Source organism: Saccoglossus kowalevskii, chromosome 3, assembly GCF_978046115.1.
Source record: "Saccoglossus kowalevskii chromosome 3, keSacKowa6.1, whole genome shotgun sequence".
Lineage (NCBI taxonomy): Eukaryota > Metazoa > Hemichordata > Enteropneusta > Harrimaniidae > Saccoglossus > Saccoglossus kowalevskii.
In genome coordinates this window covers 21,481,835-21,495,071 of record NC_140643.1, presented here as the reverse complement: position 1 = coordinate 21,495,071, position 13,237 = coordinate 21,481,835, and positions in this window count along the sequence as shown.

Genomic DNA, 13,237 nt, shown 5'->3' with positions numbered 1-13,237 from the left:
GCGACAGGCAATAAGAATCATCATAGGTGATTCCTTCGATACCTACAAATTACCAAAGAAATTACTTTAATTTAGTTAAAGCTGACTAACGTCTCAGTTTGTACTCGTTGTACGTAATACTCCCAGATAAAAGAGCTCGGTGAATGTAAGGACATGTAATTTACAGTCTATTTATATCATTCTCTAGATATTCAACTTTTCACCAGTATTGCTTTTATCTATAACTTCAAAACTTTTCATTTTCTCAATTTCTGACAAACATAAATTGAGGAAATGATTTCATCTATAACTTCAAAAGTTGAACTTCAAATTGGCTGACAGTTTAAAACATGGTAGCATACATGTACCAGTGCCAAACATGCATATACATTAGTTGTTATGGCAACAGTGCTGAAAATATGCATTTTCGTGTTTTTCTACAAAATGCTCAAATTTCCTAATATTGTATACAATGTATCGATGTTGGCCACAAAGGGGGACTCAAAAGTGTCATTCTATTTTTAACGACTAAAATAATGATTTTTAATTGTTTACGTTTGTGCCAATATCTTCACTTTATGTGTATTTGTAACATTCTAATTTCCATTACTATAATGATATACATGATTTATTTGCACACCAACAATTTTAACAAATTCGCATCAGTATTTCTAATGTTATAGATGAAAGCATTTTCTCAATTTTTCACAACTGTGGATATGGTATCCAGACTTTACCCAAAGTCCTTTGCTTGAGAATCAAGATGGCGAACTACAAAATATTGGTGAAAAGTCGAATATCTAGAGAAGGAAAAAATGATATACAAAAACTGCAAATTGCATTCTTCTACATTTGTGGGGATTTTTCCTTGGGGAGCATTATGTTGTTTGGCTTGACCTCCCCTTCAATATGGCACATTCGGGAACTATGGAGTGGGTTCAGACATGTTTGATTTTTGTTCTGGGTTCAAATGATTATCCATTTAATATTCGATTCAATCTAGTACAGTTATCACCTTGACAACTATGAAATTTGTATGTTGTTATTAATATATCACTATTCTGCACCCTCGTTTTTGAATGAAGATAACGTAATTTTGTTATAGTATTAATGCCAATTTAATTGAATTTGTGAATACCTTTGCATGTATCAAAATGGCTGTCTTTTGCGAAGCAGATGTCGAAGAGTTGACTGAATTGTTTGAGTGAATTCACAAGAGACTAAGGAAGTGATTGTTGGTTCTGTTACTGTTCTGCGAAAATAATACGTCGCCCTTGAGATGTGTACTGACAATGACGAGCGGCAATTTGTGATGGAGCTAATGTGTATTTCATTTGTGCTCAGGTTTGCGGCAAAGCAGCCGTATTCTGCAAAGTATATTATAACCATAAGAGGTTTTCCTAAATATACGCGAAAAAATAATATTGCGCATATTTAAAACATGTGTTTAATTTGGAATATATAAAAAAAAACATTTAATTTTCAATATCTAATGATTTATTTGACCAGCGTGTATTATTATTTGTGTGCGTTTGCAGAATTTGAATGCGATGTTTTATAAAACATATATAGATTTGACCTATTGAACAACAGCTTAATTTATTTTTTCCGGTTGGCTTTGTAATATATAGTGCTATTTTAGTTTTGAGTGGTTTAGGAAGAACACTAAGAGCGCTTACAGTAGTTTGTAACGAAAAGGGGGGAAACCGATGATCTCACATGTATACTAATATAAAGTGAGAACATAAACATTGGTAACATTGGCAATGTGGACAGAACCAGTGCTGGGCATAATGCTAGGATCAATGAGATATGACGACACTGAATATAATACAATGTTTTTGTTAGGCATATGCCTAACCTGCATCATGCCGATCATAGAATGACATACATGTTTGCATTTTATTAGGTATATACGCTACGCGAAAATCTGCTTGAAGAACAGTTGGAATCAGAATTAACGACTCCCGGAATCCAACCGATTGTGTCCAGATTGAAACAACTTAACACCAAAGACAATGTTAGCATAGCTGATCAGTCAGAAGAATCCCTTTCTCGGGAAGAGCCCCGCGAATCAAAACGGCGGTATATATTACCTGTGTTTTTCCATGGAGGTGGTCCCAACTGGTTGTATGATAACTTTCGTCTAGCAATATGTTTGGCGGTGCACCAACAACGCGCAATCGTGATGGTACCATTTCGCAAACATGGCTTGACAAATTTGCATAAACATGACAGGAAGACGCCTGGCATACGGAATTTCACTGATACTTTCGACTATGAAAAGCTTGAAAAATTGTTACCCTTGGCAACGACCGACGAGTTTCAACGAGACTGTGGCAGCAATTTGACTGGTGATAATTTGATTCTTAGCAGGCTTTTCCGAGAACCGATGCACCCTGGTCTCATCGAAGGTTACATGACTCACCGAAATCTGCTACATCAAATGTACGGGTTAACACTTCCAGGAAGACGAGATATTGCCAATTACACCGGTGACATAAGCATTCGTCTCGCCGAATCACATAAAGTTCAATGTCTTGTAGTAGTAAATCCATGGGCTCTTCGTTTCAATATGAATGTTTCGGACGATGTGTACACTCGAGTCAACCGCCATCTCGTAAAGGCACCGTACATCATGGGGGCTGTGGACCAGGTGATTGGACAGATTTGTGACGGAAAAAAGTTCGCTGTTATGCATTGGCGTAATAGAACAGGGGAAAAGTAGGTATAATTTATATATATGTATACTTATAAATATATAATCCCGTGCCCTGTGACAATAATTGTAAACATTCCTTTCTTGATTCTATTTTATTTTATTTCGCGTATTGTATTTCAATTGATTGAATTCGATCAAACTTTTAAGTTTTTACTGAAACATCTGTATTTGTAACAATGCCATTATGATGATTTTTTAATAACACATTATATATATTTAACCAACAACAGTAAAAAATGGCAGTTTACGTACTGTCACATCAGGGCTCATACCACTAATTAGAACGCCATAGACGATAATGTTAGCGTTTGGGTGAATTTCTTAAAAAAATACATTACAAAATATCGTTATAATTTGTTGAAACCACATGTATGTAAATAATTCTGGGCATAAAAACACATGTTCGCCAGCTCAATCTGCTACAAAATAGATGTAAAAAAACATATAGATTTGTCAGTCTTTCTACCTTCAAACTTCGCGCACAGCGGCTAGTTTTGAAGTTGTCCAGATCCACAGGTCAATAAACAAAGCGTCACATAATTGAAGTACGCCCTCACACACTGGGTTTCAGAAACAAACGCGATGATTTGTGTTACGAACGCTGGGTGATTGGTGGCATGAGACCTTCAGATGCCAACGTCGCTCTAAGTGATACACATATATCATGGGATTAGATCACCCCTGTTGTATTTGACATTAATATTATCCAATTTCTTTCAACAGATGCCAAGAGCGTTATTTAAACTATGACAAATGTAAATCGATTATTGGACAGCTGCGATTACTGTCGAACTATACACCAGTCATTGTGAAATCAGTTGCCAATATTATGAGGTCACATGATTTGGAATGTCTGTATGTTGCATATCCTCCCTACGAACAGGTATAAACAAGTATTTTTACACTATGTATTGAAACAATATTAAAAATTATCTGTGTAATAAACGCACTATAATACTTGGGTTATGCATTTAAAGCGGAAGGGTCGTCACCTGCGCACGCGCGGGAATTGAGTCCCAAGCGACGATAACACACGCTAAAAACGCAAAGGCACATGGGTAGACGCATGTTTGTAAACAACGACACACTATTGCCGTCTGCCGCATGCGCAGGTGACGACTCTCCTGCTTTAAAGGACGGCAGTCGTCGCGCCGCGTCCTGTTCGATATGGGACTCATAGCGACGTATACAACGCGTGTAAAATACATTGTTTATTTACATGAAATTCGAACACGCGCTGCGCGACGACCACCGCGCTATAACTAAGAAACATGGCGGTTCAGAGTACATGGTGCCTGTTTTATATATATTGCGTGTCTACAGTGGAGAAAGACTGCTCCGTACGAATCAGATACTAACGCAATAATTTGGTGTATAAGTATGTAGTACATTAACTTATGGTACATTATTATGTGGTATGTGCCATGTCCACAGTGATACATTTTGTTAGCTGTTCTATAAGTTGTCCGTTTCCTGTGTCTACAGGAGATTCTGCCACTTTTACGAACAACAGTTCGCCTGTATACTCGAGATGATATCATCCCAGTGAATTCGGATGTGGCGAACTACAAGGAAGATAACTATATATGGTCATTGATTGAACAAGAATTTGCGTGCAGTAAGTCAACATTACATTACATTACATTACATTACATTACGATTATAGTATCATGTATACGTATGTATTGCTAGGTTTTACTACACATAACGTATGTTCGTCTCTCATACAGGGGCGCAGTTGTTTTTTGCTTGTGCCAGATCGAATTGGTCTCAGTTTGTAAAGTACTGTCGATCAGATGGAACAATTGACATACGAGACTTAAAGGGACTACCGATGAATTTTCGTCTACCAGTGTGAACTACCAGGATGACGTTCAAGTTATCCACTAAAGTAATTATATATCAAACACTGCAATAATTATACCATCGATGCTTCTACAATTCGATACACCAGTTTTAAATTTGGATGCGCCGTGTTATATGTTGAGATATCCAAGTTTACTAGTATCACGTTTAAGATATGTGCAGCTAGACCTTACATATCCATTAATGCTCTGATACATTATCTGGGGCAATCTTTAATAATTCCTTAGTACAATTAACTGGTATGCTGATTTGATGCTTTTGTATGTGCCATCAATCAAACTAGAACGTCTTTGCTAGGGACATTACACAAGTGCTCCAAATAACAATAGTCGGAGCCTGTCTTGTGTACGACAGTGATAAACAATGGTGTTAGTATGAATAAAACGTGATGTTATAGTCATATTAATTTACTTTCTTTTCTATGAGAAGACATGTTGTCAGCTTACATAATGGTTTAATTTATTTCTGATATAGTAGTATCAAAGACCATAAAACTGCCAACACAAAATGGTTACCAAGTATGGATATATTCAGCTCAGAGTAATATGTTGCTAACATGTCGATTTTCCAATGCGTAGAATGTCAATAATTTTGTGAGAGACGACTTACCCCACGCTGACCATACATAAGTTGGTATAGTCGTTATGAATTGAAATGTATTTCTTTTCAGGTTAAATTTGGGTATTTACATACTCAGCTAGCGATACAGTGCGATGTCACTGTGAATACAAGTATTTCATGGCATTGTAGTGGTGATGGTGGTGTCTTCGATAGCTTTGTTATGTACATGTATGTATAATTTTCAGATACTTGTATATTTTCGATTTTGTTAATAAAATAAATTGTATCTTTGATGTACATGTGGTCGTTTCAACGATTGGAATAGAAATTATGTGATAGATCAATTGTGACATTTTATCTGTGAGACCAGAAAACACACTTGGTCTTCCAACGAATATATCGCCCTCTAGTGGCGGTTTATGGATTTTATAGCTAATGAATAGGTGTGCTAACTCTGTAGTTATTCATAACACCGTGTTTACGTTTGTTGTCACATTAGTAGGACACAGAACAATGAATATACTAAATGTGTTAATTACTGTATTTTTAGGACATAACTCGTGTTGAGTCATATTAATTATTGCACGGTCTGTCATTGCGTGTGGTACGTAAATTTCTCAACGATTTGTACATTAATAATTATAGTATTTTTCAAGTGATAGTGTTTAGGTTCATTTTTACTGTTCGACATAATGAGAATTGGATACGCAGCTACTAGTATGAACATAACTAGTAGGGGGGAGCTAAAGTCTACAGTCAATGAAATGTGAAAATATTAGTGACATGCATGACAGGAAAAGTAATTAAATTCTGACAAACACAATAACGTCAGCAGAGAAAGCTAATTACAACAATTTACAATATGCTTACAGCCTGGCACCATTTTCACATTTCATTTACTAGGATTTTGTCCCCCACCATTAGCATTGCTAGCTACTTTTTAAAATGTTTGAGATGATAATAACAAAACACTTTAATAACACAATTATTGGTCAATGAATAATATATTTCATTAGCCAATGTTTTGTTTTACAAATAGGACAATCCATGCAAGAATATTACACCTAGAAGAACGTGTTCAACATATTTATAATGTATATCAGTATTTTAAATCTGCAAAATTCGGTATTCTCCAAAATGCAATAGATTTTACGTTATTAACCAGGAAAGTGTGTATATTTCAATGCTTTATACTTTTTATACTTTGGTACAGGTATAGCGTGGACGAATTTCGTTAAAAAATGGAAGGCCAAATAAGCTCATTGAAAATGAATTCACCCTCTACGTCTGAATCGCATTCGCTGTGGAAAAAAATAAAATATGTGAATATGGCGGGGAGAAGGAGAGGGACACAAAGCTTAAAGTGTATATAGAACCCCAAACCGAACATGCCTCTGTCCCTGGCTGGCATAATATGACGCCAGTTTTAAAATGAAAAATTCAAACATTTGCACTATTATGAACATCACGCAATGCTTATCGGGAAAACAGTCATAATATTATTACTTCACACTCACTGTGACCACCATTGGTGACTACTAATGGACGAGTCGTTTCGCTCCGCGCAGGTGTTACCAGTAGTAATAATGGTTGCTTCCCATAATTTTGCAATTTTTTCATCGAAGGTGGACCAAACTGGCTGATAGCAGTTTGCGGATACCTATATGTTTGGCATTGTGTCAACGGCGTGTCATCGTACTGTTAACATTTCACAAACATAGCATGATAAGCATAACACAATTTATTAGCGTTTTCAGAATAAAAATCTTCAATGAAACTTTTGATGAAAAACAACTTCGAAACCTGCTGGCACTGGCAACAACACACGAGTTTTAGCGAGACTGTGTCAGTGATTTGTCAGCTGGTAATGTGATAGTTGGAAGATTGTTTCGACGTCTCCAGATGTTTTCATATTCCAGGTTCTGGCGAGGTCAGTGGTTAAGGTTGCGGGCGATATCGGCGCCCACCTGACAGTATTGCATGATATTCGATGTATCATAGTGTCCGTGGAAGCTCTGTAACATAAAAATCTATAACGTAGACTATTCGAACAACAAAGTGAATTGTCATCTTGTGTGAGCAACCCATATCAAGAAGGCGGCCGTTTGTTGTCAATCATTTCAGAAGTGGGACTGTGGTATAGGTATAGTACATAATTATTACGTATTCAGTGACTGAGAATTGATAAACATGTTTTTAAGATGTAACACACTAGTATTGTAAACTTATGTCAAGATCATTTTCTGAAAGCACATCTTGGCATTAAGACAGTTACAACAAAACTATCATACTAGTCGCTGGTTATCGTCCAATCAGTGGTCGATATCACGGAGTGACACGGCCTGGTGTGTGTGTTTGTGTGTGTATGTTGTTTATCCTCTCTACAAATAGGTGCGAATACTTTTCTATTAACGAAGACGGTGCTCGTAGGATGGAAATACTGTATCTGGATTTGTTATGTTTATTACTACCCCGTTTTTAAATTCCGTCTATAATACAAAGCATTTTCGCCGCTATACCCAAGATGACGTCATTGCATTGAATGGATACATAGAAGATAACTATATATGATCATTGATTGAGCAGAAATTTGCATGACGTGGTTCAACATTTGATTAAATATGGTTTATGTATATTTATGTTTCTTAAATATGTCGATGGCCAAGAAATAAATAGTAATAATGTGTATTGTAGATCATTACACACTTATGGGATGATACATTTTTTGAGATATATGACTTAAGTTACATGTACTTTTATTCAAAATCATTACTGTTTTCTAAATACAAATTGTCAAGTATAGTCGGTCCCGAGAATCAATTGATATTAAGGATTTTCTAGGATTACCAAAGAATATAATGTGGTTTAAAAGATGCAAAAAAACAAAACAAAACAAATTAAATCAAAAACACAGCCCAACGCAAGCCAGCATACAATTGCAAACATTGTCTCCTTGCATGCCGAATCCGTTGTTAACTGCAATACTCGTTGAGACCAATTGCTTGATTTACACTTCGTGAAATTTTTTTCTCAATCAATATTCCATCGAATATATCTGTTTGTAATGAAGCAAGACTAAGTATAAGTTACTGTGACTGACTGTGAACGTTATGTGGTAACGAAGGGCAGTACGAAAGTTCAAAATCTAGACATATGGATTTATTTGATTATGTCCGAATAACATAAATATGACACACATAGACATGCTCTGAATAATATATATCAAGTAATATTCTATTCAATTGCACGAATGGATTGCTCATCAAGGTAATAATGGACTGCTTTTGCGAAGAAAGTGATCAGTTTCACCTTCGCAAGGTTGTTAAACTTCAGGCCATTTTAGTCACATTTTAGGTGTCAGCCAATGCTTTGTATACAAATTGTATTGTCAGGGATACTGAGTTTATTAACATTAGTTGGGATTACTTCCCACAAACACGTTTAGTATTTCCATACATGTACAAATATGTAAACTGTCAATTGAAAATCAGTTTCATCTAGTATTGTTCTATTCATTCTAACTTTTATTTTTTAGTATTATTTGCACATTTTCGCGGTCCTATTTTGGTTTTCGAAGGAACATTGAGGGTCAATCCGGAAACAGGATGTCTGTCTAATAGAACCCACTGAAGGTTTCCGATCTGGAAACTGTTATGTGTTATGACTATATGGTACTTACTTGTTTCCATGCTGCAACGTGGATCGCTTTTCTATGAGAGAGAAATCCCGATTTCATGAACCAGGTTGGATGGTCTAACAAAAGTCATATTAATTGCTCAAAGTACCACCAAAATGGAGTTACTACAAGCAATAAAAAGCAATAGAAAGCAATAGAAAGTTGGCCAGGAAACGATTCGGAAATAGATGTAGCCATTAAAATACTAAAAGGTCAGATTCATCAACTAAGGACTCCTGGGAACCACATTATATCTTTAAGAACAAGCCCTGACTATCTGCGGTGGATCTGAGTAAATATTCCACCCCTTGTGTATATGTATGCCCCATCATTTCAAACGTGTCTCACACAATCCACACGTGTGACGAGTTGATCGCAGTTTATGAGGGAATTCTTACACAGGTCTGTTTTAGACTCAAACTAATGTTGCCAGACCAATGGAGCAAAATTACCCAATCCAGTGACATAACCCGAAACGTTTTCCATGATCAAACATTGGTGTCACTGACAAGACCCACTGCCATAAATGCGAGGCTTTCAAATGACAACTCGCAAATAATGAACTTTTTCAGTGGAAACTGGCATACACGATATGGGAAACTTACGTAAATAAAAGCATTGCAATGAAGAAGGCCATAATGTAATGAATGTTTTGAAGGTTCGAAACGATGTACTTTGTAAAAAGGGGCAATATGTATGTTGCCCTACCCTGCAGATTGATATCTGCACTGATGATGTTCACCAATTCAATTGTAAACACAAATCGTTTAAGAAGGGACTTTATATCACTGAAAAAATACTGCTTTTAGGTCAGGGGTACTCAAGGTGACAGTCGGCATCATGTCTGATTACATCAAACAAGTTGCAACTTCATATAGTTGTATTGTATTGACTAAACTTATCTTGACCTCCATGTCACATCTCATTTGCATATTATAAGATGACGTGAGAGTTGGTAAAATAAAGATGGCTGCATTTATTAGTTGATTCTGTTATTTGTGGTCAATCCAAAGCATTCGGTGCTTAAACATCGGTCAGGATCGTTCAATAGTAGTCACTGACAAATCCATAATTGGTAACGATGAAAAGGCTGTGTTGATTTGCACATTTCATGTTTATTCAAAGAGTACCAATATAAATGAAAACCTCTTGTTGATCTCAGTACCTCAACAGTTGAGGGACTGTGTGTTGATGTGTGAATTCGCTTGTACCTTTACTTTTTTTGTTTTCCAAAAAAATATAATTGTCAATTTAGCCTTTTTAACGTGGTCGCGGAAACTAGCGCGACTTCGAAAGACATCCCGACTGGACGTATCTGCAGGTAACTCCCTGCGTTGAAGTGAAAACCGTGGAGTCACTCCGGTGATTATGCTAATTAAAAGTTAGCATTGACAACGAATCAGAGTGCAGCTGTATACGTCATATGTTAATGTGCGTAACCTTTCATTTCTGAGGTCCTGGAGATTTTGAAAGACTACTTATATACATTGGACATTTTAATCGACTTGTTTTCAGTAAACATGGATGAAAGTATCGCCGTTGCACTTAGAAAGTTAAAATATCCATCTCCGCGATCGAATCGAATCAACCTTTAAAAGGTCACGTTTACTTTCACACTCCCACTCATGAATTATCAATGACATCATAAATAATTAGTAGCAGTCAAATGCCCGCAGATGCGTCCAGTCGGAATTTCTTTAGCGGCCAGGTTAGTTTTCGCGACCAGCTAAAAGGACTAAAAGGAAAATTATTTCTTTTTGTAAAACAAAAAAAAAGTCCTGACTTTGTCAGTCTACTTTAAAGGGTTTGGCTTGCTTTGTCGAGACGTAAAGTTAGTGCACTTTCCGCCAACATTGTATGCTTGACTACAATTAGTGGAATACGAATATTAATCCACTTGGCAACATTTGTTGAAACAACGTTGAATCAACGTAGTACTCAAATATCGATGAGACGTTTATTTAGATCGATTATTAACAGAAACACTCGAACAACGCAAGCATATCAAAAAACGTATTCCTAAGCCGATATGCCTCTGAATATGGAAAATATAACATGTTTTCAAGACCCTATTTATTTTAAAGTTCATAATGACTGCATGAACTCTGTCATATATTAATACACAGTATCTTTATTACCACACAAGTTATATAGCTGATGAAATCGGTATTCAGAAAAAAGTAAATCGATTGAAATGCAAGTGAATAGTACATGATTATTGTTCTTCTCTTGTTGTATTAGCATGTTTTTTTAAACATACAAAAAAACAAAGAACACGTGTTTTTAGATATTTTAACAGCTTTGGCACCGACGTCTATATTCACATCTATGAACGGTAACGGAGCCATTGAGAGAATCCCTCGAAGACAAAGTTTGATGCCACTGACAAAACCGACAAATCAATGCGTACAAAAAGCTTAAATCACTTGTTACACAAGCACCAATCCCCAAGTTCTATGACATAAGCAGACGCTAGCAAATATGGCTTTGGTGCAGCCTTCATTTACAAGTTGGTCATCCCATAGCAGTTGGATCTAAAGCACTCGATGACACTCAAAGCATGTATGCCGCCATTGAGAAAAAAATGCTTTCCATTTGTTTTGGCTGTCCTAAATTTCACAACTACATCTATGGAGAACAAGTTCAGATAGCCGACCATAAGCCATTATTAGCTATTATGGCAAAGCCTATTAACAAGCTATCTGCAAGATTGCAAAGTATGACTACAGTGTTATGATCTCAAGCTCGTATCGTACATCATTCAGGAACTAAATATCTCCCGCTTTTATTAAGGACAATTCAACTGCAGATTTGTTTGATAACACTGCAAGATGCAGTTTGCATAAACTGCAAGATGCAACCGCAGCAGACCCAGCACTACAACTGGCGAAGGATGCTATACTACAAGGATGGCCAGATACGAAGAACATGACATATCAAGCATCACAAGTCCCATGTATTATTTCCTATTGGGAAAAATAAACAAAAATAAAAAAATAATGAGAAAAAATTCAAAATTGAAGATATCATTACGAAATGAACAACCTTGAGAGAGGTCTGCCCAGAGCCTTGTATACTAAATATGACGGCAATTTGACTGACGGTTTTGAAGAAAATAAGTATTTTGGCTAAAAATATCAACAAATAATAATGACAAAAATTCACTTCAATTACAAATTTGAAGATAACTGGCCACAAAGAGGACCAGCCAAGGTATCACATGTTAAATAGCAAGTCAATAAGACTGACATGTTTTGAGAAACTGACGAAACTATCAATTTTCACCACTCTTGAACAAATTACAATCTTCAACCAATAAGAAAGCTTCATACCAAAAATCAGAACTAAAAGTCCAATGGTTTTGGAGAAAAAGTTGTCCATGAAAGGCTGGACGCTTCATGACTCCTATAGCTAAGCGGCCCTTCAAACCGATAAGCTGGAAAAAAAAACAGTTGCTGAACAGTCATAACCATAAAAAAATAGAAAACATACCATGCATGACACAGTCCCAGTTAGTTATCAAATTTAAGATATATATCTTTGTTTATAGTAACATAGTTGGAACATAAACATGTCAGAAGTATGGATCCAGAAGATGATGCAAAAACAAAATGGCCACCAGTCAGCCATTTCAAATACCGGTACATCTATAAAGCTATAACATGATGTAAAATGAATATACCGGTATATAATTTGAACATAATCAGTCAAAGCAGATCAGAGATATGGCTCAAGAATGTATTTATTTAAACACCAGCCATTTTGAATACATCTATATATCTATAACATGATGTATAATGAATATATACAATTTGAACATAATCAGTCAAAGCATGGCAGAGATATGGCACTAGAACTGCATTCATTACAAGTAAAATGGCCGCCAGTAGGCCATTTTAAATCTGATCTGAAAAATTAAATGACGTGCATCAAGGTCCCACAATATCCAACGTATGTACTAAGTTTGAACAAAATCTATCCATAAATGCTTGATTTTGATGATTTTGTTAGCATAAAAATGGTCACCATTCGCTCATCTTGAATCAGATTGTTTAAACAAATTCATGTGCATGTGTTTTCGGACTGCAAAAAAAATGTTATATCAATATACCGAAAGTTGACTCCTAATCAAAAATTGAGTTGTACTGACTTGCGCATGCGCAGTTGGTTTTTGAAGGTGGTTAAGGAAGAAGATCATGAAAAAAACCTACTTAGAATATTCATATACGAAAAAAAAAAATTGCAGAGCTCTTGAAACACATAATTCCTAATTAACATGCAATGTTTCATTGATATCTGCTAAAAGAATTTCTGAGAAAATACTTGTAACACATAGACACAAAAACAGCAGAACAAACCCAAAGTTAATAGTGACCTTTTCAGGCTGCACCTAAATCATTCATTATTTTAGAACTGGTTATTGAAATTATATT